The 13,757-nt window shown below is 31.4% G+C and overlaps 1 pseudogene; it reads left to right on the top strand.

Moving 5' to 3' along the window:
* The first annotated feature begins 2,840 nt into the window (after nucleotides 1-2,840).
* On the top strand, nucleotides 2,841-5,050 carry LOC123883434 (annotated as a pseudogene).
* Nucleotides 5,051-13,757: the final 8,707 nt, after the last annotated feature.

Genomic DNA, 13,757 nt, shown 5'->3' with positions numbered 1-13,757 from the left:
GCGCCCAACCGCAATACCTGCAATCGCAACCGCATCCACAATCACAATTTAAAACCTTGTTCAAATGACCCTTCTCGTCCTGCATGTACTGCTAAACAAATCTTACAAGTCTACTTGGATTTTAGTCCTTCCATATTCAACCAAACCGCTGCTAGGTATTTCATAAAATTAAACAATGCAATTGTACAGTATTTACTATTTTAGATCATTAGAGTAAGTAATCAAATAAATAAGCGCTTCATCAAGCCTGCTACCTGAAAGATCCAACTGCCTAAATTAGTCAAATCAGACTAGGAATTTTCTTTTGCCATCCTTCTTACTTATCGCGCGGATTACATGATTTTATTTTAATTCTTTCACTATTTAAATAGCAGACGTTATAAAAATTAAAAATTTTTACAATGTTGTCCGCTACTTACGTAATGGATGTTATAAAAAAAAGAATTTGATAGAGTGTTTTTAAGATATATCCGCTACTTAAGTAACGGACAAAAATATTTTAATAAATTCGTAAGATGTGGGAGAAAATAAATAGAGTGAAAAAAAAATAATTTGTATTAAGGCCTAGTGTGGTCTCGTCTCGTCTGTATGCATTAAACAGAGAGGAATAGGTGGCGCTCTCTCTCCTCTCAATTGTCACAAATCACAATCACTACTATTTCTCTCTTGTTCAACTAATTCAGTACTATATTTTATGTAGTAATAAATATGTTTTCAATGAAAAATTTAGTTCAGAGAGACACCTAGTCTGGTACAGATAGATCAAAAAATTTAATTAGTAAGAGACGGTTCATAGAAATGTTTTTTTTCATGGTTTTTAATCCTCTCTGTTATGAGAAAATAGGGTTTGATAAAATCTAAAATTTGATTACGTAAAATCTGAATAACAATCATTTTTTATCAGAAATTGAATTTGGATTATTCCAAATAATTCATCATAAATTTTTTTTATTAACCAATTGAATTCAATATTTTGATTGAGTTTATAGAAATGTTTTTTTTTTTTTACGGTTGTGGGATTTGAACCTATTATAAAAATGTTATTGGACATAAAGTAGTGGTGAGTTTGGGAAGTCCGAGAAAGCACTATAAAAAAGAAAGATATTAGTAATAAAATGAGTGATCAGTGGTTAAATTAAGGTCTTGTAACATTTTTTAAAAAGAAATGTTCTTGCAACAATTCAAATTGATATTATTTTAGCTCATTTTCAAGAAATTGATTGTAGACAATTTTCATTGTAAATATATTGTACTTAACAATATTATATTTTATTTTCAGTATAATTAATACATTGTTTCTTTAAGATTTTGGCTACATCAGAATTTTATGTCTAGATTCGTAGTGGTTATTGAATTGCACATTATTACACCTAACTCTTCAATTATGGGTTATGTGGGTTAATGATACAATCTCATCCATTTATTTTTGGCTTAAACATCACATTGTATGTACGCGTTTTTTTGGTTTTAGTCCCTGTATTTTTTTTAAAATGTCCCTGAATTTGCAAATTTTGTTGATTTTCGTCCCTCCAGGTTGCGTTGTAGCTAATTAGCTACAAATACAGTCATTTTTTTAACGGGAGAGACAAAAATCAACGAGATTTGCACATTCAGAGACTATTTTTTTTTATAAATAAAATACAGGGATTAAAACAAAAAAAAACGCATACATAAGGGACCAATATGTAAGTCTTTATTTTTTCTTTACATTGTTTTTTACTGCATTTTATTCACCTATTTCAACTTTTATCATTTGTTTTACTCATTAATTATTTTTTTGTCGGTGAACTGTCTACGGTACTCATTTTAATAAAGTCTTTTTTGCTAATGTTTATAGGCGGATTCTAGGGTGGGAGACCATGATAGGTCTCTCACCGATGCACCACATATTTTGTGGACCGGATTGAATGTGTACATGATATTATGGTGTACTGTCAGTATTATATTATTTTTTATGTTTTGAAAAAAATATTTCGATTTTTTCGGAAAAAAAATATCGATTTTTTTTTTCGGAAAAAAAGTTCCCGATTTTTGGGGAAAAAATTTCGATTTTAGATAAAAACAATTTCGGAGATTTTGTCTGAACAAAAAAGCTTCCGTTCTTTTTTCGGGAAAAAGTTCCGATATTTTATTCGGAAAAACGTTTCGGATATTTTCCGGAAAAAAAGTTTCCGATATTTTTCTAAAAAAGTTCCAATATTTTATTCGGAAAAAGTTTCAAATATTTTCTGTTTTTTCATTCTTTTTTGTATCTGCAATATTTTTTCAGGTGAACATTTCGAAACTATTTTTCCCAACAAACTAGGGACTTTTTTCCGGAACACATCGAAACTTTTTCCAGAAAAAATCAAAATCTTTTTTTCCGGAAAATATCCGAAACTTTTTTACCGAAAAAAGAATGGAAACTTTTTTTTCCAGAAAAATTTCAGAATTGTTTTTATCTGAAATTGAAACTTTTTTTTTTTCGAAAAAGAGTTGAAACTTTTTTCCCAAAAAGATATCGAAAACTTTTTTCCGAAAAAATCGGAAATTTTTTTTGCAAAAAAAAAAAATAATAAATAATATAATACTGACAGTACACCATAATATTATAAACACACTCAATCCAGGCCACATAACATGTGGTGCATTGGTGAGAGACTTGTCATAGTCTCCCATCCTAGAATCCCCCATGTTTATAATGTGTTTCACTTGTAGTACGTAGCTGTCTTCAAATAAACTTTATGGAAATGCATCCGTAGTTTGATTTTAATCAACAACAAATCTGAGCCATTAATTTAATCTAATGGTCCATATAACTTGCATGTATAATATCATATAGTATATATATAGGTATATGCTCTTTGCTATTGGCATCCCCATTACCATATTCAACACAGAACTTCAACCTAGCATACCAAAAAAAAAAATGGTAACCATTATAGCTTCTCACACTGTGATTCCAGAAGAACCAACTCCACAAGGTCCATTTTGGCTCTCTGATATGGATCAAGTGGTTCGTATCCGCGACGTACCAACTCTTTACATTTACAAAACACCAAAGAAAAACCAAGAAAACAAAAACATAGTAGAAACCTTTAAAAACTCTCTAAGCAAAATTCTTGTTCACTACTATCCTATAGCTGGTAGATTGTGTTACATAGAAGGTGGTAGATTAGAATTGAATCTCAATGCAAAAGGAGCTATTTTGGTTGAAGCTGAAACAGAAAAAACAATGAATGATTATGGTGACTTTTCACATTTTGACACCATCAAAGAACTTGTTCCAATGATTGATTACAATCAACCAATTGAAGAAATTCCAAATTTTGTGTGCAACTCACCAAGTTCAAAAACAATGAAGGCTTTGCAATTGGTGTTGCTTTTCTCCATCCTTTATCAGATGGATTGGGAGCCATTAAATTCATCAACTCATGGGCCAAAATAGCAAGAGGTGATGTTATAATATATTTGAAACACAAAATTTGGGGACATAAAATTGACACACATTTTTACCACTCATATGCATGAAAATCGATGCATGCAAATAATATTAAAAAATAAAAAGTGTATATTTGTTGTATTTTTGTTTGAAAATTGTGTTGGAATAACATTTTCCTTATGTCATTTCATTAAGAGACATGACTAATGATTATTATTTCTAATTTTGCCTATCATAAAAGTAGAAATAATACTTATGATTTCTACACAATAATTTTCATGTCAACTATATCCTTAGTCACAGCTTTTTTTTTTTTTTTGGTTTTTCACCACCAGTTTAATCTGGTTCGGGGGTCAGTTTTGGCATCAAGTGGTTCCAGCCCCCTCTCGATCGCAGTTGCGGGGGATCGAACCACAACTTTTTACTAAACAGATCACTTAAATTTGACTAATTAATATAATGACTCTAACACATTAAATATTACATGTGTGTCCCAAAATTCTTACAGGTGAAACACTTGAGGCTAATGAGTTACCATTTTTGGATAGAAAACTTCTCAAATTTTCACACACACCTTTGGAGCCACGTTTTGAACACTTGGAGTTGAAGCCACTACCACTCATTCTAGGTAGAAAAGATGCAAGTGAAGAAAAAGAGAAGAAAACTTCAGCAACATTGTTGAAACTTTCATCAGAACAAGTTGATAAGTTAAAGAAAAAAGCCAATGAAGAAGATGTTCTAGGTGTCCAGAAAAAAGAGTACTCAAGGCCTTATAGTAAATTTGAAGTAATTAGTGCACATATATGGAGATGTGCATCTAAGGCACGTGAGCTTAAAGATAATCAAGAAAGTGTTATTAGATTTATTGCTGATGTTAAAAATAGAATGATTCCACCACTTCCTAAAAACTATTTTGGGAATGCTTTGACTCAAACAGCTACTAAAGGGTATATTGGAGAAATCACATCAAAGCCTTTAGGTTACGTGGCACAAAAGATAAGGGAAGCAACTGAGTTGGTAAATGATGAGTATATAAGGTCACAAATTGATGTTGTTAGAAGTTTTGAACATTTGGATGATGCACGAAAAATGTTTATAGGTGAAAAGGCTCGATATTTTGGTAATCCAAATTTTAATTTGACTAGTTGGTTAAGTATGCCTGTTTATGAAGCTGATTTTGGATGGGGTAAACCTAATTACTTTGGATTAGCTGATGTCTCACCACATGATAGAGCTGTCATTCTTCTTAGTCCTGATGATGATGGATCTGTTCTTGTGTCTTTCCATCTTCAGATTGCACATATGGAGCTTTTCAACAAGTATTTTTATGAGGAGATATGAAATAAGGGTGGTTTTTGGGTCAATTTTTGACCCAAAATCACCCTCTAAGTTGGTTTTCGTTTGCTTTTCATTTAAATAAGTGATTTTCACATGTTTGTTTTGATTTTCCGTATTCGTACGGTGTATTTTATTGTTCCGTCTTTGTGCGGTGTATTATTTTGTCCCGTCTTTATGCGGTGTTTATTTGTTTCAATTTGAATTTGTATTACATCGATGTACTATATCATTTTGAATAAATGTATATCATTTATTTTAAGTAAAAATAATAAAAATAAAAATTTGGTTGTATCTTCTATGTTGTTTGCATTATTGTTTATTCTTCTGTTTTTCATCATTACTATGTTGAAAACTAGAGATAGAAGTGTACATTGTTTTGTTTTACTTTTGCTATGTTTCAAATTTGTATTGCATTAATGTACTCTATTATTTCGAATGAATGAATATCGTTTGTTTTAAGTAAAAAAATAAAAATAAAAATTTGTTTGTATCTTTTGTGTTGTTTTGCATTATTGTTTATCTGTTTTTACTCATTACTATGTTGAAAACTAGAGATTGAAGTGTACGTTGTTTTGTTTTACTTCTGCTATGTTTCAAAAGCTATTTTGTTTGTGACTTTGTACTGGTTTATTTTTCAATCCAAGATTTTTTTAGTAAATTAAAAGCATGATGACATCATAGAGAATAAAAGATATCCTAATTATCAATTTTTTTTTTGTTATAAAGCTAATCAAAGGCAAAAATACATATTTAACTTTTTTATTTGCAAATAATTACCATCCCATTACATTCCATCGGCTCGTATTGTACTCTACCGTATCAAATACATCTATTGAGTGAGAGAAAGGTAGCTTCTCTTATCGATGTTTTCTTTAGTCTGTCTTATACAGGCATGGCAACGGACGGGGTGGGGCTAGACTTTACCATCCCCAAATTCAAACCCATAAAGTTAGGGTTTTCTTAAATTCATCCCAATTCCAAAGGGTTCGAGTATCCCTGTTACTGTTCTTTCCATATGAAACTTTGATTATATTTTAGTATTTTTTTATTTAAAAAATTTAAAAGCCTAAAATTAATTTTTTCGAACAATATTTTTTTAAATAAAGAAAAGAAATATAGAAAATGATATATATTTTTTTTTACAAAAGAAAATGATATGTTTATTACCCAAATTAAAAATAAACATATAAATGTAATTTAAGATATTGTTTAAAGTAGGGCGGATTCGAGGACGGGTTCAGAGGGGGTATCAATGTCCTCGTTACCCGCCTCAATCTCGTCTTTTGAAATTGGAAGAAATACAAACCCGAACTCAAACTCAGTCAACTCGAATTTTCTCCGTCAAAGCGGGTTGAGTTTGAACGGATACCCGTGAGTTTGGGTTTTATATTGTCATGCCTACAAGTTATAAGTACAATTTATTTGGTAATTGTAGAGATGTCTCTACTAAATTATTTGATTAAAAAATTCTCTTTGATTCTCCTTTTGTATTTATGTGAAGATTTTCTTTCTGTCTTTCCTTCTCAAGTGAAGATATTCTCTCATACCAAATTATTTGAATAAAAATATATTTTATTTTATGTGAATAATACATATATAGATACACTGCCATACTTATTTTAGAACAAAAAACAAAAACACTACGTATATGTTATGGTCAATTATTTTAAGTGGAGCCCTATATTGAGAAACATACTAAAGACAGCAACATGGCAGTATCCACAAAGAGCCAAATACAGTCATGCAAAGAAGTTACGTGTTGATTCGGACAAAGAAAAAAGAAGGCAATGAATTAAATGCATGGGAATACAAACAGCAATGCTTATAGCGTGGGATAAGAAAGGTTATCGTAAGGTACGTAATTAATTCTTCAATCAGACTCGACGAATCGACGACAGCTAAGGAGCTAAGAGTAAATGGTTTTACTTCTTCCACCCATGTTAGTGGGGTCGAAATTATATATATATATACTCTCTCCGTCCCAAATTATAAGGAAAAATAAAAAAATCACACTTATTAAGAAAAAATAAAACATGATAATTTGAAATATGTTTTTGTGGGTTTTTCTTGGAATAAGTTGTATAGGAAGATGTAAAACCAATTTTTATTGGTTGTTGTTTATTGAGAAAAGGGGAGAGAGAAAATTAAATGCAATTTCTATTTAATTTTATGAGAATATGGGAAAAACATTTTTGAAAATGATTTTTTTCTTATAATTTGGGACAAAAAAAATGGGTTTTTTTCCTTATAATTTGGGACGGAGGGAGTATATATGGTCCATAAATTGGGAAGGAAATGGATATGCTGCAGTTGAGTTTTAACCGCAGGATATGCTGTAGAGCCTTTTAACCATGTTTTTATAATTTATTTAAATTATTTAAATAATAGTAGGACAATTTACTCCACTGTGTGGCCCTGCAGTTGAGTTCAACTGCAGGTTTGAAAGGATCACTCATGGTCCTGCTTTAGCTTACTCTCAAGATAAAATAACCTATCTTGAAAGTAAAATAACCTTATTGAAGTAAAATTACCACATGGACCCTTATCCTCTACCCACATTCAATGATCATAAATGTCTTCATTTTATTTCCTTTGTTGCCTAAAGAGTAGTCACCGTCCTTGTCTTAATTAGTAGAAGTACAAGTTATTGTCTTTGTCTATATATATATATATATATATATATATATATATATATATATATATATATATATATATATATATATATATATATATATATATATATATATATATATATATATATATATATTCCCTCCGATCTTATATATTAGAGAAAGTTTACTTTTTAGATTCATTAAAAATCTAATGTATTTGGAGCATAATATGGTCCAAATACATTAGATTCTTAATGAATCTAAAAAGTGAACTCTCTTTTATATATAGGACCGGAGGGAGTATAAATCATAAATGATTAAATTATGACCATATTATCACTGGCATGTATATCAAATAGTCACTCAATGAGTTCTCGTGAGCTTAACTCAGTTGATAGAGATATCATATATATTATGCAAAGCCGAGGTTCGAACCAAAGATGTTACTCTGGAGCATTTTGCACAATCGTGATGATAAAGTTTGGAATGACAATGTCCAGATGTCAAGCCAAATCGGAAGATATGCCTTTGATGCAATGACTGGTACTCAGTTCATAAACTACAACGTAACAGTGTGAATATGGCTACATAACCAGATATATTACGGTGGGTAAAACCAAATCCCGGTTGGGTAAGATGCAACGTTGATGTTGCTTTCGTTACTGGCTCTGGGAAAACCTCTTTAGGATCGTGTTTTCGTGACAGTAATGGTCAGTTCATATTCATGGCTGGTATGACGCAATGGCAGCAGTCTGTGATTTCAACTTTAGAGGGAGAAGCATGAACATTACTTTTAGCTATGAAAGAAGCTAGACACAGAGGACTAGATCGAGTTCAATCTAAAAGTGATTCGCATGTCACTACTAGAAAACTCGGCTTTAGCGACCGATTTAGAGACCGATTTTGATGAAAATCGGTCTCTAAATCCATTAGCGACCGAAATAGCGACCAAAAAAAATCGGCATCAATGACCCTGGTCGCTGATCAGTGGTGACCACCCCAGCGACCGATTTTGTAGCGACTGAATAGTGACCGAAATTAGCGACAGGAACAGTGACCGAAATCAGAGACTGGCTTAGAGACTGATTTTGCGACGATGGATTCGACGATTTGTCCGACGCTATAGCGACTGATTTGTGACTGATTTTTTAATAATTTTTTTGTTCGTTGCGACCGAAGTAGCGACTGAATTTAGAGACCGAAATAGCAACCAACCTCAGAGACTGTGTTAGCGACACATGTGTTGGTTGATGCTATTCACGTGAAGCGTACAGGCAATTCTGAGTTTGTTTCAATTGTTCATGATATTGTTATTTTTATGTCGTCTTTTCTAAACTTTGAGGTTAAGTTTGTTAGGAGGCAAACGGATTTGGTTGCTCATACTCTTTAGGGTGGTCAATTCTTGGGCTAGCTTTCATAGATTTGAGATTATTCCCTTATGTATCGAACAATTAATAGTTAACGAATTGAATTAAGTTTGTTTGATTCAAAAAAAAAAGTCAGACCAAACAAAATTTAGAACAAGAGTTAAATATGTTTTTAGTCCCCATATTTTGTCATATTGTCAAGAATAGTCCATATATTTCTTTTATGGTGAAAAAATATCCCATAATTTATTTCCGTTATCAAGTTTATTCTTCACTGTTAAATTTTTAACACATTGCATAAGGTGAGCCCATTTTAATTGAGTTGGAAAATGACATGATGACATGTGTGAACACTTTACCCATGACATATTTAACTTTTAAATAAGCCAAAAATAAATAAGGCTCTCTCTCTTCTTGTACAACTTCAAGCCAACCTGAAAAAACCCTGGGAAAAAAGGCTCTCGTGAGCACTCGTTTTGGGGAGTGGATTGTCTCCCATGAAAATACATACAGTAAATCTGGACCTTAAATTATCATACTTAAAATAAATAAAAAATAAAAATGATTTATTTTAATGACTTATGATTAACAATGGAGAGAATAATATGAAAAGTACAATGGAGAGAATCCATTCCCCTCATTTTGATGATAACTTGGTGCCAGTGATGATGGAGCTATGAGTACTGTTGTTGGTGGTGAGGAACCTCAGATTTCCAGAAACTTCAATAATTGTTAATTAGTTTAATTTAATAAAAAATTTAACAATAATTAATTGATTAAAATATAATTAATGTTAGAATATTTGCTTAAAAATAAATTAATATTAGAAAATTAAAACAAATGCGGACTCAATTGCCACATAAGATGCAAACTCAATTAGTTAGGTCTACATGGCAGTTCATATAAGCACTCCGTTAGCTGACTAGAACGAAAATTGCTAACGAAAAAAATGTAGGACTTTTTATCACCATAAAAAAAAGTAGGGACTGTTCTTGACAATAGGACAAAATATAGGAACTAAAAACATATTTAACTCTTAGAACAATCACTTATATTATAAAGTCACCTTTTTTTATAAAAAGAAAATTGTGTAAAAGTACTTTAAAAAAAGTTGATGAAACTTACTTTTTTACTGGACACGCGTGACTTATTTTCTCCATCCCCTCTTCGATTCCCACTGAACATACATCTCTTGTTTTATTTTATATTTGTTTTTGACTCTTTTATTGCCATTTACCGTGTGCCATTGAATTATTTCTTTACCTGGTATGTTCTATTCAATTGGAGTAGTTTATTTTTCGACTACTTGCTACCATTTTTATTGGTGCAATGCACCAATTTATTTATTAAACATATTAATAAGTTTTTTTTTTTTTTTTTTTTACGAAATATTAACAAGTTAGTTATTATAGTATGTTTTCATTGACAAATGAAATAGTAATATTTAAATATTTTTGGCTTAATTAGTCAAATAGTCCCTTAAAGATATTTTAGGTTTCACAATATCCCTTAAAGAAGAAAAAAAATGTCCGGATTGGTCCCTTAAAGACATCTCTGTTAGTCATTTTGGCCATTTCCGTTAGTTTTTGAAAAAAAAACGTTAAATGGTGCTAAAAAACACTGTTCATCTTCTTCCTCCTCTCTTCTTCATCTTCTTCCTCCATTCTTCCTCGTTTTTTTCATAAACATCATAAAAAATATATTCAAATATTCAATCAACCTTCAAACAAATCCAAAAATTCATCTTTTTCCTCAATTTTTCAACATCATCTTCTTCCTCAATTTGTCTCTTCAATTTCCTTCTGAAGCTTAACCAAGTAAGTATTGGTTGATTAATGTTCAATATCACGTTCTGAAGCTTTTTCAACCGTTAATTTTGTGTGGGTTTGTTTGAATCATGTTTTGGTCATTTTTATGTTCTTAAGTTGTTGTTTCGATTTTCAAAATATAAGTCTCCACTGTTAAATCTAAGCATAGATTCATGACCAGTGCGAAAAATTAAGCGAATTTGTGTATTCTTTTGTGATTTTTGAGGACGATTTGAGTTTTTTTGTGAAAGCTCCATTGGAGCTTCAATGATGTGTTCATGGTGAGTCCATTGAAGAAGATGAAGAAATGGAGAGAAAAAATAGTTGTTGATGGTGTATTGCTAGATGTGGTAGACATACAAAATCAAATGGTTACTATTTTGACAAAAGAATCAAAGGTTAATACTAAATTAAGGATGGTGATAACGAATTCAGTTTAGTTGATGGTAATAAATTGAAGAATTGAAAGAAGAAAGAGAAATAAATAATTACGTGTATAATAGAAAGAAAAAAAAAATTAAATGTTTCACTGATAATGTAAAGTGACATATAATTTGGTACAATTTTTTTCTTCTCAAAGTGACTTATATTTTGGAACGGACGGAGTACTAATTAATTTAATTAAAACAAATGCAGTGGTTGGAATCATATTACCACGGGTCCTCAGTTTGATGGTAAGTTCTTGCATGCTAAAACACGTGAGATATTGGGAGAAGCACGATTGAGCGATACATTGGCCAATCTTGTAATCCCAACCTTTGATATCAAGAAACGCCACCCAATTATTTTCTCAAGCTTTAAGGTCAGCACATTAACTTGCAGAGTAATGTTTATTGAAACCACTTTTTGGGATAATTTCTTGGACAACTCTCTCATACTTTTATTACTCCCTCCGTCCCAAAAGAAGAAGAATAAGAAATAAAGTTGTCCCAAAAAGCTGTTCCTACAAAATTACTCTAATTTGCATAACATATATACTTAAATATCTCGATGGATAAGAGTTAGAGATTATTCGCATTCATGCACTCAAAACATTCGAAAGGTTGTTCATATATGTTTTTAAATCATCAGATATTGATCGAAATACCACTGATATCCCGATTGACTTATTGATGTGGACCCCTTCACCTCACAACAGTGAATCTAAATTCATATAATATTTGATCGGTTTTTTTAAAAAATCAAGATACAAAATTAATTGAAGTCAACTGAAAAAAAGTGAAAGCTTTATAATTTGATATTTGATTGTTCTATTTGTTTTTCAATTTTTTTGGGTCAAGGAATGATTCTAATTATTTACTATTATTTGTTTATGAAACTTTGTTCATGCAGCTGGATGAAGTTCCAAGCCTAGATGTGAAATTGTCCGATATAAGCATCGGAACTTCAGCTTTACCAATTGCACTACCACCCTATTACTTTAAGGATGGTGATAACAAATTCAGTTTAGTTGATAGTGGTATAACTGCAGTCAATCCGGTAAGCTATCGCGGTTAATTTTTTTTGACTTAAATGCAATTTTAACCCAAGTTTTAGTTGTGCAATTTTAATCCATCTAATTTCAATGACCCTTCATATTTACCCTTTTTTTTGTATTTGCAAGCCGCTCATGAATAACTAAAAAATGCTGACGTGACTACACGTGTTCGCCAATGTGAACATTATTATTTCTTTTTAAATAAAAAGAGAAGAAATAAATCTAATGAGGCTCTGCTACCAACCAACCATGCTAGAAATAAATCCGGTATGATGTGGAGGTTTGATGTGACGTGACTAATAATAACGGTAGCATGCTAGAAAATGTCCATTGGTAACACCGTCGAGTCGAGACACTCAAGTCTCAACGAACAACAACCACTTATGAATTTGGTACTAAACTGCCCCACCTTGTCTGAGATGTTGTTATCTCTCTGCTAGTAAAATGTTGTGTATTTTATTTATGGGTCTTGTTAACACGTGCATATAAGGCACATGTTAAGGTATCTTAATATAAAAATTTAACATTTAATGATAAAAGACATTTAATGCTAAGTTAAAATGCACAAATTCAAAGACATAATTTCTATTTTTACTATCTTAACATGTGCCATATATGCTCATGTTAACATTCTCCTTTATTTATTTATATATTTGACTCCTTAATATATATTTAAAGACACATCTCCAAATCAGATTAAACTGGTGGTGAAAATAAAAAAAATAAAAAAAACACATGTTAGCACACATTTTTCATTAGTAGTAAATAGTAAATACTATATTCATGTTATACATGTGTCATCCACCCGGCCAATGAGCGAGTGAAATGTAATATTGATGCCTCTTTTTCATCGCATAATAATAGAGTTGGGATAGGTGTTTGTATTCGAGATGAGAAAGGCGCTTGTATGTTAGCGAAGTTTGATCAATTCTCACCAATTTGTGATGTTCGTGTCGGCGAAGCTCTTGGCTTCTTGTCAGCGCTATCTTGGGTTCATGAATTAAATTTAGGACCGGTGGATTTTGAACTTGACTCGAAGTTGGTGATAGATGGTTTTCATTCAAATAATCATGATGTTACCGAGTTTGGAGAAATCATCTCACATTGTAGAAGGCTTTTCAACGCTTTTTATGTTAACTCTAGTGTTGAGTTTATTAGGAGGCAAGCAAATGAGGTTGCTCATAGTTTAGCTAAAGCGGCCACATGTGTAGCTAGTCCCCAAATATTGGTTGACAAACCAAATTGTATTGAACACTTATTGATTAATGAAATGCTATAAACTTGTTGTCTTCAAAAAAATGTATATTGATCCACATTAATATTCTATAAAGTTTTCGCATGATAAAAATTTGTATATTATTCAGGCATTGGTTGCAGTAAGTGGAGTGTTACAAGAATTGAATGAGAAGATTCCTCAATTCATTCATGTGAATCCAAATGAGCCTATCAAATTGGTGTTATTGTCATTAGGATGTGGAAGAACCGAGACTCAAGGGATTGATCCTAGAATTGCTCAATTCTTCTCATTTAATGACTGGATACCCCTTACAGTTGTAGGTCTTACTATTTCTGCTGCAGACATAAATGAATATCACCTTGCATCAGTAGTGTTCCCATCCCAGACCTTCCTTCTTCAGAAAATTACCACCTTCGGATTGAGGTACATGAATGATTGCATGTCCTAACTTTCATAAAAGTATTTTTTGCCCTTTAACTTTAGATCATTTTGCAAAG

The sequence above is a fragment of the Trifolium pratense genome, linkage group LG5 (assembly GCF_020283565.1).
Source record: "Trifolium pratense cultivar HEN17-A07 linkage group LG5, ARS_RC_1.1, whole genome shotgun sequence".
In the NCBI taxonomy this organism is placed as follows: Eukaryota; Viridiplantae; Streptophyta; class Magnoliopsida; order Fabales; family Fabaceae; genus Trifolium; species Trifolium pratense.
This window is presented reverse-complemented; position numbering and strand designations above follow the sequence as displayed.